The following is a 12,490-nucleotide window of genomic DNA, read 5'->3' on the forward strand; positions in this document are numbered from 1 at the left end:
TTAGAGCATAAGGAAAAAAGATAGCTTAAGAAGAGTAATCTATACAGGTCAGGAATTGCTCTTTCAGATTGTGCCCAATTGTAAAAGTAGTTTTCAAAAAAATCTGAAATTTAAGTGAGAAAAGTCATATTCCTTTAAAGATTCCTCTGATTGCATTATACAACTCACAGTACAAAGAAGGACTAGATTCTTCTATGTACTCAGAATTCTAGCATTCCCTTTTTATTTCCTAAGTGCATAAATATTACCTGTAAAAAAAAAAAAAAACAACCTGGTCCCAGAATAAGATTAATGTGCATGAGATTCCCTCAAGCACTGTACCAACCATGATCCCTTCAACTGAACTTTCTGCTTCCTTGGGTTTTGCAAGAAAAGAAATTTAATTATCCCTGAAGACAAATGTATTAATATTTAATAAAAACAAAGTCAGTTGACAGTGTTAGCAAAAAATAAGAAATGTACATAAAGCCTATCTCTATCTGAATAAGATTACTGAATTAAGCAACTTTAACTACTAAACATGAAATAAGATGTGATTGAGAAGAAAAATTTTCGGCAGAAAAAAATTTTTGATTATTAAGCTAAGAAGTTGAACAGATAATTTGTAGAACTAGACCACACAGCTTTATTCTCAGTAAGATTTTTTCAGATGTTGGTAGATACATATGTAATTACTAATGGTCTAGTTAATCAACAACTATGTTAACTATGTGTTACCTACCATAAGCTAAAGACTATAGAATGTATAGTGGACACATTTTTTCCCATCTCTGGTCCTATGCTTTCTGACTCCCTCAACATTCTCTGTGTTTTACTTTTGGGTAGTTCCAAGTTTGTTGTTCAGTCGCACAGTCATGTCCAACACTTTGTGACCCTGTAGCATGCCAAGGATACCTGTTCATCTCCTGGAACTTGTTCAAATTCATGTCCATAACTCAGTGATGGCATCCAACCATCTCATTCTCTGTCGTCCCCTTCTCCTCCTGGCGTCAATCATTCCTGGCATCAGGGTCTTTTCTAATGAGTTGGCTCTTCCCATCAGGTGGCCAAAGTATTAGAGCTTCAGCTTCAGCATAAGTCCTTCAAGTGAATATTCAGGATGGATTTCCTTTAGGATCGACTGGTTTGATCTCATTGCAGTCCAAGGGACTCTCAAGAGTCTTCTCCAAAACCACAGTTCAAAAGCATCAATTCTTCAGCATTCAGCCTCCTTTATGGTCCAACTCTCACATCCAACATGAGTACTGGAAAAACCATAGCTTTGACTAGACAGACCTTTTGTCAGCAAAGTAATGTCTCTGCTTTTTAATACACTGTCTAGGTTTGTCATAGTTTTGCTTCCAAGGAGCAAATGTCTTAATTTCATGGCTGCAGTCACCATTTGCAGTGATTTTGGAGCCAAAGAAAATAAAGTCTGTCACTGTTTCGATTCTTTTCCCATCTATTTGCCATGAAGTGATAGAACAGGATGCCATGATCTTATTTTTTTTAACTCAATATGAGTTTTAAGACAGCTTTTTCACTGTCCTCTTTCGTCTTCATCAAGAAGCTCTTTAGTTCCTCTTCACTTTCTGCCATAGGATGGTGTCATCTGAATATTTGAGGTCATTGATATTTCTCCTGGCAATCTTGATTCCAGTTTGTGCTTTATCCAGTCTGGCATTTCACATGATATACTGTGCATATAAGTTAAATAAGCAATTCCAAGTTAGACCTGGACATTTGGATTGTTCTGAACTCTTGCATGTTATGTAATTCAGAGATTAGCATGCAAGACAAATTAGTCCACCAAGATTTATCTGAAACTCACATAAATCAGGTATTGTTTTAACCAGCATAAGCTAGGATATGCTACAGTAACAAATTAACCCTGACATTTCAGCAACATAACAAAATAAAGATATATATATATATAGGCTTCCCTGGTGGCTCAGAGGTTAAAGCGTCTGCCTCCAATGCAGGAGACCCAGGTTCGATCCCTGGGTTGGGAAGATCCCCTGGTGAAGGAAATGGTAATCCCCTCCAGTATTCTTGCCTGGAGAATCCCATGGACAGAGAAGCCTAGTAGGTTACAGTCCACGAGGTCGCAAAGAGTCAGACACGACTGAGCGACTTCACCTCATATATATATATACATATATACATATGTATATATACACATATATATACATGTATGTATATATATGTCAAGGACAATCCAGTTTGGTTTGGGCTATACTCTTTCTTGTGACTTCACCATATGAAACGTGGTTGTAAGATCATGGCACTAGGGAAAGGTGGTGGAAGACACAGAAAAGTGTCTAAGAGCCAAGTCTGAGTGAACTTAGATAATTTCCTCCCACAAGTCATTGGCAAGAGCTCAGTTACATGACTCCAATAAAATGGAAATGCTGCTAGACAATAGGCCTTCCTGTGTGCCTAGGAGGAAAAATGTCTCCATCTCAGTGAGAATGTCTCCATCTCAGTACTTTCTGTAGAGATTAATAGTCCCATAAAATATAAGCCCTGAGTAAATGTTGTCCACTTCCCCCCCTCCAAATATGGGGGGAAGGTCTTCATAAAAATCAAAGCAGAGAGGCATTGTCCTGATTATATCATTTGAGCCTCTCATGTGACTTCAGAAGTACTTCCCTCCTTTTTCCTAAGTACAGTTTAAGCTGGATTTCTCCTTCTTGCAATTACGAGTCATTACCAATTAAGAGTTGTTACGCTGTCTAGTCCAGTGGTTCCTAAAATTAGCTTCATTAATCAATGAGAATCCACAGTAAATAATTTATTAATTAAACATTGTATCCTTAACACTATAGTGCACTTGGCAAACTTCTACTCATCTGTCAAATTTCATTCTAGTGTCACCCTCTCACTGAAGTGTCTTCTTCATGTTCTTTACATAGCTCCTCCATCAAATCACACAGTTCTCACTGGCAGCATGGCATGGAAAAATAAAAGCATGGGCACTGAAGCTAGACTTTCTAACTTAGATGTAAATTATCAACTTTGTGACATCAGGCACCGAATTTCATCTATTTGTGCTTTAGTTTTTACGACTGTAAACTGATTGTGATATGTTGTTATTTTAAGGAGGCTTTGTTCAATAGATGCCAGATATTTTATTACTATAATTATTATTTTTAATAAACTGTGAACTTTTTAAGAACAAAGGTGGTATTTATTAACTTAATTTTTCTACAGTGCTTAGAACATGCTTATTCCCTAGTTAGTACTCACTGAATTTTAGTTGAAAGGATTACATTAGTAGAACTATATTAGTAGAAGTAATTATGATAGCAACTAGCATTATTAAGCATTTACTATGTGCCAAGCATGGTTCTAAGTGTCAAGCATGTATTAAATTTTATAATGAATAAATAGAGGAAGCAGTATATCACTCAGGGTAGTTAACTTTTTATTGTAATTTAAAAAAATAATTGTTTTAAAATATGAGGTTATTTTTCATTGACATAACATTTAGTTTTGATATTGCTGTTTGGATAAGTCTCCTATGCAGCATATCTAAAGGTACTGACTCGGGGCTCCAGTCTTTGAACTTGGTGCTAAATATTCTTTACAAGAGCTTCAGATATTACCCTGGAATGGAAGAGATAGAAGAATCATAAATAGGATTTTGCTGTATCTTTTAATTAGGACCCTGTCTATAAATGTGTCTATTACTTTCATGTCCATTCTATGATTCTGTTGGCCAAACTTCCAACATGACTGCACAACAATGAAAACAAACAAACAAACAAAACACAACCCAAGCTTCCTTTGTGATCATTAGTGCAATTGAAATATCTGATAAACTGGACATTTTTAAAATCTACTTGAAATCTACTTGAAAGGAGACAAGATTAACCCTCAAACACTTGAAAAAATAAAGATAACTACTATTGGAGAAAGCTCCGCTAAAGAAGAACTTGAATGTGCCCTAAAGGATTAGAAGTTGGATGGTTGGAAAAAATGGTTAAGCTATTCCAAGTGAGGTGACTGGGACCCCTAAAGGTGTGGACAAAGACTTAATAGGAACAGTTCCTTCTAGAGAGCTGACAGGTGTGAAAGCTCCAGAATCAATGAAATCTAGCAACAGATATAGCACATGGTAACTAAAATTATGTAGCAATTGATGCAGGCATCCTTCTTTCTAGAGAACGATTTTGACATAGAACTAAGCATATTGCTGGCTGCAGTTTAGATTGACTTCACTGTGGTCAGAAAAACAGATTCTTTAAATCTGAATCCACTTTTTTTTTCTAACCATGGTATTCCACATAAAAGATGATCTTAGAATGATGAATGATGGCACAGTTTCAACGTGTTGCACCAGTACTGAATCCCAATTGTTTTTATAGTCTAGTCTTGTCACTTCAAGCTGACTAGATTCTACTTGAAAATAGACACTATTCCATGTTACAAGCACAGCAAAAGCAAACACAACAGTTGTTTTAAAAATATTTCTGTATCTTTGATTCAATAGATACTTTTTAATAGATAGCTGGTGCAGCAATTCTTTTCTACTTCTGTTGTTGTTGTTCAGTCACTAAGTTGTGTCCAACTCTTTGCAACCATGTGGACTGCAGGGCGCCAGGTTTCCCTATCCCCTACCATCTCTTGGAGTCTGCTCAAACTCATGTCCATTGAATCATGTCCATTGAATGGTGATGGCATCAACCATCTCATCCTCTGTCACCTGTTTCTCTTCCTGTCCTTAATCTTTCCCAGCATCAGGATCTTTTCCAATGAATAGGCTCTTTGCATTAAGTGGTCAAATTTTGGAGCTTCAGCTTCAACATCAGTCCTTCCAATGAATATTCAAGATTTATTTTCTTTAGGATTGACTGGTTTGATCTCCTTGCAGTCCAAAGGACTTCTCTTCCGGCACTACGGTTTGAAAGTATCAATGCTTCTGCATTCAGCTTTCTTTATGGTCCAGCTCTTACATCCACACCCATACATAGCTACTAGAAAAACCACAGCTTTGAATATATGGACCTTTGTCAGCAAAGTAATGCCTCTTCTTTTTAATACCCTGTCTAGGTTTGCCATAGCTTTTCTTCGAAGGAGCAAGTGTCTTTTACTTTGATAGCTGCAATCACAGTCTGCAGTGATTTGGGAGCCCAAGAAAATAAAATCTGCCGCTATTTCCATTTTTCACTATATGTTTGCCACAAAGTGATGGAATTGGATGCCATGATCTTAGGTTTTTGAGTGTTGAGTTTTAAACCAGCTTTTTCACTCCACTCTTTCACTTTCATCAAGAGTCTCTTCAGGACCTCTTTTTCTTCCATTAGGGTAGTATCGTATGCATTCTGAAGTTGTTGATATTTCTTCCTGCAATCTTGATTCCAACTTGTGATTCATCCAGTCCAGCATTTTGCATGATGTACTCTGCATAGAAGTTAAATAAGCCAGCTGACAACATACAGCCTTGATGTACTCCTTTCCCAATTTTGAACCAGTTCATGTTTCCACGGTAGCTCAGATGGTAAAGAATCTTCCTGTAATGCAGAAGACCCAGGTTCGATCCCTGGGTTAAGAAGATTCCCCTAGAAAAGGGAATGACAACCCACTCCAGTATTCTTGCCTGGAGAATCCTATGGACAGAGGAGCCTGGCAGGCTATAGTCCAGGGGTTGCAGAGTGGGACACAAATGAGCAACAAACACTACTATTGTTCTATATCTGATTCTAACTGTTGCTTCTTGACCTGCATACAGGTTTCTCAGGGAGCAGGTAAGGTGGTCTGGTATTTCCATCACTTTAAAAATTTTCTAATTTGTTGAGATCCACATAGTCAAAGGATTCAGAGTAGTCAATGAAGCAGGAGTAGATGTTTTTCTGGAATTCTCTTGCTTTTTCTTTTTTTCTTTTAATTTTTATTTTTACTTTATTTTACTTTACAATACTGTATTAGTTTTGCCATACATTGACATGAATCCGCCACACGTGTACATGAGTTTCCAATCCTGAACCCCCCTCCCACCTCCCACCCCATATCATCTCTCTGGATCATCCCTGTGCACCAGCCCCAAGCATCCTGTATCCTGTATTGAACATAGACTGGCGATTCGTTTCTTGCATGATAGTATACATGTTTCAGTGCTGTTCTCCCAAATCATCCCACCCTCTCCCTCTCCCTCAGAGTCCAAAAGTCTGTTCTATACATCTGTGTCTCTTTTGCTGTATCACATACCATCTTTCTAAAGTCCATATATATGTGTTAGTGTACTGTATTGGTGTTTTTCTTTCTGGCTTACTTCACTCTGTATAATCGGCTCCAGTTTCATCCATCTCATTAGAACTAATTCAAATGTATTCTTTTTAATGGCTGCGTAATACTCCATTGTGTATATGTACTACAGCTCTCTTATCCATTCATCTGCTGATGGACATCTAGGTTGTTTCCATGTCGTGGCCATTATAAACAGTGCTGCGATGAACATTGGGGTACATGTGTCTCTTTCAGTTCTGGTTTCCTTGGTGTGTATGCCCAGCAGTGGGATTGCTGGGCCATATGGCAGTTCTATTTGCAATTTTTAAAGGGATCTCCACACTGTTCTCCATAGTGGCTGCACTAGTTTGCATTCCCACCAACAGTGTAAGAGGGTTCCCTTTTCTCCACACCCTCTCCAGCATTTATTGCTTGTAGACTTTTGGATTGCAGCCATTCTGACTGGTGTGAAGTGGTACCTCATTGTGGTCTTGATTTGCATTTCTCTGATAATGAGTGATGTTGAGCATCTTTTCATGTGTTTGTTAGCCATCTGTATGTCTTTGGAGAAATGTCTATTTAGTTCTTTGGCCCATTTTTTGATTGGGTCGTTTATTTTTCTGGACTTGAGCTGCATAAGTTGCTTGTATATTTTTGAGATTAGTTGTTTGTCAGTTGCTTCATTTGCTATTATTTTCTCCTATTCCGAAGGCTGTCTTTTCACCTTGCTTATATTTTCCTTTGTTGTGCAGAAGCTTTTAATTTTAATTAGATCCCAATTTGTCTATTTTTGCTTTTATTTCCAGAATTCTGGGAGGTGGATCAAAGAGGATCCTGCTGTGATTTATGTCAGAGAGTGTTTTGCTTATGTTCTCCTCTAGGAGTTTTATAGTTTCTGGTCTTACGTTTAGATCTTTAATCCATTTTGAGTTTATTTTTGTATGTGGTGGTAGAAAGTGATCTAGTTTCATTCTTTTACAAGTGGTTACCCAAAGCAATCTACAGATTCAATGCAATCCCTATCAAGCTACCAGCGGTATTTTTCACAGAACTAGATGAAATAATTACAAGATTTGTATGGAAATACAAAAAACCTTGAATAGCCAAAGCAATCTTGAGAAAAAAGAATGGAACTGGAGGAATCAACTTGCCTGACTTCAGGCTCTACTGCAAAGCCACAGTCATCAAGACAGTATGGTACTGGCACAAAGACAGAAATATAGATCAATGGAACAAAATAGAAAGCCCAGAGATAAATCCACACACATATGGACACCTTATCTTTGACAAAGGAGGCAAGAATATCCAATGGAGTAAAGACCATTTCTTTAACAAGTGGTGCAAAAGGCAGATTCCTTTACAACAAGGCTGCTGCTTCTGCTGCTGCTGCTAAGTTGCTTCAGTCGTGTCCAACTCTGTGCAACCCCGTAGATGGCAGCCCACCAGGCTCCTCTGTCCATGGGATTCTCCAGGCAACAACAAGACTAAGGACTCCAAAATAAATTCCAGATAAATTAAATTAAAAACTGTAAGACACTTGCCAATGGGTAGGAGAATAATTTTCATAAATAAGAAAAGAGATAGTCTAAAAATATGTGTAATTAAATAAATCAGAAAAGAACTAAAAAACTTAAATGCAGATACAATTATTTTCATATCAAAAAATAAACTTTATTAAAAGGCAAACAAGGTCAAGGAGAATATTTGCTCATTAAAGAGCTTATATATTAATAAAAATTACACTAAAATACCAACAGGTAAGTAGGGAAAGGGGATAATGTGATTTATAGAAAAAGGTACTTATTAATAATGTTTATTTAAAATGTTTTATCATATGAATATCTAAATAAATTAAAATTAAGAAAACAATAAAGTACTTATCCAGCAAATGTTCAAAGATATTTTAAAAATCAAGTGTTTGCAAGCATGGAAGCAAATGATACTTTTATTCGTCCACTGTGTGAATTTAAATATTCCCATTGCTTTTTAAGAGACAAAGTAGGACTATAATATCAATAAACTTAAGAATAAGTCTATACCATTTGACTGATTATTCATCTTATAGGACCTATCCAAAGAATGAGAAAATCTTCCAAAGGAATATATAGAGATATACTATGCAAATCAAAACAAATAATGATTAAACAAATTCTAGTGTAGTTATAGAATGGCATTATATTTTACTATTAAGAAAACTTTTAAAGTGTACCTTAAATGGGAAAATTATACTAATAAAAATAACTTTAAAATGATGTTTTATAAAATTTATATAAATTATTTATATAATAAACATATGATGTGAAGTTGCTCAGTCGTGTCCGGCTCTACTCTTTGCAACCCCATGGACTGTAGCCTACCAGGCTCCTCTGTCCATGGCATTCTCCAGGCAAGAGTACTGGAGTGGGTTGCCATTTGCTTCTCCAATGATAAACATATACCATGATATTAATTATGAATTATAAACACATTCTTTTATTAAGTAAATATTCTGAGTTTAACTCTGAAAGTAGTTTAAAAAAAAACCCTAAGGGTTTTTTTTTTTAATTTTTGCTTTCCTTTTTTGTATCTTCCAAATTATTTCCAATAATCCTATATATATTACACTTGAATTTTTAAGTGTGTATAAATTTTAAAAATATTTATATGCCACATTCAGATGATCTTAGTGGTTGGAGAGTGACTTCAGATTAAATGAGGTGAATAGTCATAAATGAGGTACAATGATTTCATACAATGATTTGGCTTTTGAAAGAAGCAGCAGGTGCATCATATTTTTCTTTCCATCCTCTGTTGTTTAAGTATGCTGACACTTTACTAGGTCTCAACCATATGGATGTGCTTACTGGCACAGTAGCCTAGTGTGCATTTGTCAGCCTCAGCGAAAGACTCAAAAGACAGCTTGGATGCTTCTTGACATTCATATCTAAGTCAGTCCAAACCAGGCAGCCCGTCAGTGATTGATTACCTCTAGAGACACTGAGGAGTTTTACATTTTATACATACTTTTCTCCCCTTGGGAAATTTGGCATTATCTGTATTCACGTCTATCTGGCACAATAAAGACTCACTAAATACTTCTCAAAATTGTCTTTGCAAAATGCACACATTTTGTTCATCTTAAAATTGAGGGTATTTTTGGTTAACTCTAAAGTTTTGAGAAACTAAGTTGTATACTCTCTATATTCTAACTCTGATACTTACATACAATATACACAAAGGAATAGCTTAATACTTACTAAAGAAATAGAATTTGTATTCAAAAGCTTCCCACAATTACAATTCCCTGCCTGGATGTCTTCATCAGAAATTTGTATTAAAATTTTAAAGAAGTAATGCCAATTAAACTATTTCATAAGTTAGAGGCAGCATTCTAACTCAATTTATGAGGCCAGAATAATCTAATAATTCTGATACCACAACCAGAACAAAGAACAATACAAAAAATAAAATTACAGACTAACATTTAGCATGAATTTAAATGCATAAATTTAACAATATATTAGCAAATTAACATTATATAATAATGAGAAAAAAACAAGGAAAGTTTATACTAAGAATGCAAAGTTGAGTTAATATTTATAATTAGATAAATATAGTTCACCATATGCATAGAATAAAGGCTACATAAAAGTATAATCAGTTCAGTAGAAGCAGAGAAAATACTTGACAATGTCAACACACATTCAAAATTTTATTTGTTTTTAAAAACATAACAGCTTTATTGAAATATAAGATAAAATTCACCCATTTAAAGCACACAATTTAGTGGTTTTTAGTATATTTATTGAATAGTGCAAGCCATTACTTTAATCAATTTTAGAAGATTCTCATCACATCCATTACAGAAGAAATTGTACACAGATTAAGTGTACAATTTACACTCTTCTTTTCCCTCAATCCCTACCACCAGCCCAGGGCAATCACCAATCTACTTCCTGTCTCTATAGATGTGCCTATTATTGGCATTTAATATAAATGGAATCTTATAATATGTGGTCTTCTGTGACTTCTGTCATTTAGCAGGTTTCAAAGGTCATTCATGTTGTAGTACAGATCAGTATATCATTCCTTTTTATTGCCAAATAACATTCCATTGTATGGACTATATAATACTTTATTTATCCATCCATCATTTGATGGAATGGTGAATGATTAAATAAATTTGTGTTATTTCCCACTTTGGATACTACAACTAACATTGCTGTGAACATATTTCTGTAAGTTTTGTGTTGATGTAGGTTTTCATTTCTCTCGGAAATTTATTAAGGAGTGGATTGCCAGGTTATATGGTAGCACCTCTGTTTAATCCTTTGAAGAATTGCTAGATTGTTTTCCAAAGCAACTGGATCATCTAAGATTGTTTTGGTTTGTCTTTTGTTTTTGTTTTTGTTTCCCTGTCAGCACTTTGATATTTGGTGCCAGTCCCTTTTAGCGTTTAAAGTTTCTGCTGAAAATTAGATTATAATTCTATGGGGGCTACCTAATACCTATTAGCATAACTAGCTGTTTGTCTCTTGATACTTTTAAGATTCTCACTTTTAACTTTTGACATTTTAATTATAATGTCTCTTGGTGTGGGTCTCATTGATTTCATCTTGTTTGAGATTCTGTGCTTTGGATGTGTTTCCTTCACCAGGTTAGGGAAGTTTTCAGCTATTATTTCTTCAATCCATTTTCTGTCCCTTTTTATTTCTCTTCTCCTTCTGGGACCCCTATAATGTGAATGTTATTATGATTAACTTTATCCCAGAGTTTCCTTAAACTAAATTTTCATTTTAAAAATAAATTGTTTTATTTTTGCTCTTCTGATTATTTCCACTACTCTGTCTTCCAGATCACTGGTCCATTATTTTGTATCCTCTAATCTGCTGTCGTTTCATTTCAATTTTGTAGTCTTCAGATGTATTAAGATATTTTTATAACTTCATTGATGTTCTCATTGCATTCATTCATACTTCTGATTTTGTTGAGCATACTTATGATTAATACTTTGAAGTCTTTTTTTTAGTAAATTTCTGATCTCAGTTTGTAAGTCCATTTTCTGAGGTTTTGTCTTGTTCTGTGTCAAAGTATCTCATTTTGCCCAGCTCACTGTTTTTTCTATTCATTAGGTGTATCAGCCACATCTCCTGGTCTTAGAAGAGTGATCTTATATAAAAGGTCTCCTGATGGGTCCAGTGGCACAAGCCCCCTTGGTCACCAAAGCCAGGTGCTCCAGGAGGATCCCCGGTATGTGCTATGTGCATGTCCTGTTGTGGTTGTGTCTCAATTACTTCAGATAACCTGATGGGCAGGGCTGGTCCCTGGCTTGGCTGTTTATAAGGCCTCACTGCAACTGCTGTGGGTACACTATATGCAGGGCTGGCTCCTTGTGCATCTGGCTGCCAGATAGGGTCATGGTCATGACTATTAGGGGAATAATGGTGTAGAGGACTGACCCGTAAAGCAAGAGCCACTTTGAGAGGGCGCTGATACCAATTATGGATTCCTGTTTTGGGTGGTGTGGGAACCACTTTAGAGGGGTTCAAATAGTGTTGGCTAGGTTGATTTAGAGGGAAAGAAATAGTGTCCATGAGTACCAGTCTAACTGGATGGAAGGAGAGTAAAAAACAAATGGCATCCACTAGTGCTGCTTTCATCTCTGAGGAAAGTTTCATCAGATCACTGCTCCTCTGGAATATGCCCTAATATTCATGAGTAAATCTCCTTCTACTATCCTTCTACTATGACCCAGTTGCTTTTCAAGTGGCTATCTTTGTGCTGGAACTGGAATCAACTGAGTTTTCATTTGCGCCTTTCAGGAGTGGAGTCTCTGATTCCTATAGTTCTCCAGATATAAGCCTTGTTGGTTTTCAAAGCCAGATGTTATGGGGAATCATCTTCCTGGTGCAGGTATCCTGGGCAGGGGACCCCAGTGCTCAGACCCCTTGCTCCTCAGTCATGGACCTCTGTGGTTATGGTATCGCTTTTATTTTAGGCCACTGACCCAGGGGTGTGGGTCTGACTAGACTGCATTTCTGCTCTTGGTCCCCCTCAATGTCACCTTTTCTTTAATCTGTTTTGCTCATCTTCAGGTTGTTCTTAGAGATAGTTGTTGTTCTGTATGAAGTTGTATTAATAGTTTTGGTGTACCCGTGGGAGGAGGTGAGCTCAGAATCTTCCCACTCTGCCATCTTGATCCCAGTAGGCATTTTTTTTTTCAGAAACTGACAAGTTTATTCTAAAATATATATCATAACATAAAGTACTAAAATTCCCAAGTTAACCTTGAAAAAGAAGCATA

At 36.2% G+C, this 12,490-nt stretch overlaps 1 non-coding gene across 1 annotated transcript; it reads left to right on the forward strand.

The window, feature by feature from the left end:
• The first annotated feature begins 1,919 nt into the window (after window positions 1-1,919).
• On the forward strand, window positions 1,920-1,991 carry TRNAW-CCA. Its single transcript has one exon. It is a non-coding gene; the product is annotated as a tRNA-Trp (tRNA).
• The last annotated feature ends 10,499 nt before the right edge of the window (window positions 1,992-12,490 follow it).

This window comes from Oryx dammah, unplaced genomic scaffold (assembly GCF_014754425.2).
Source record: "Oryx dammah isolate SB20612 unplaced genomic scaffold, SCBI_Odam_1.1 HiC_scaffold_14, whole genome shotgun sequence".
Taxonomy (NCBI): domain Eukaryota; kingdom Metazoa; phylum Chordata; class Mammalia; order Artiodactyla; family Bovidae; genus Oryx; species Oryx dammah.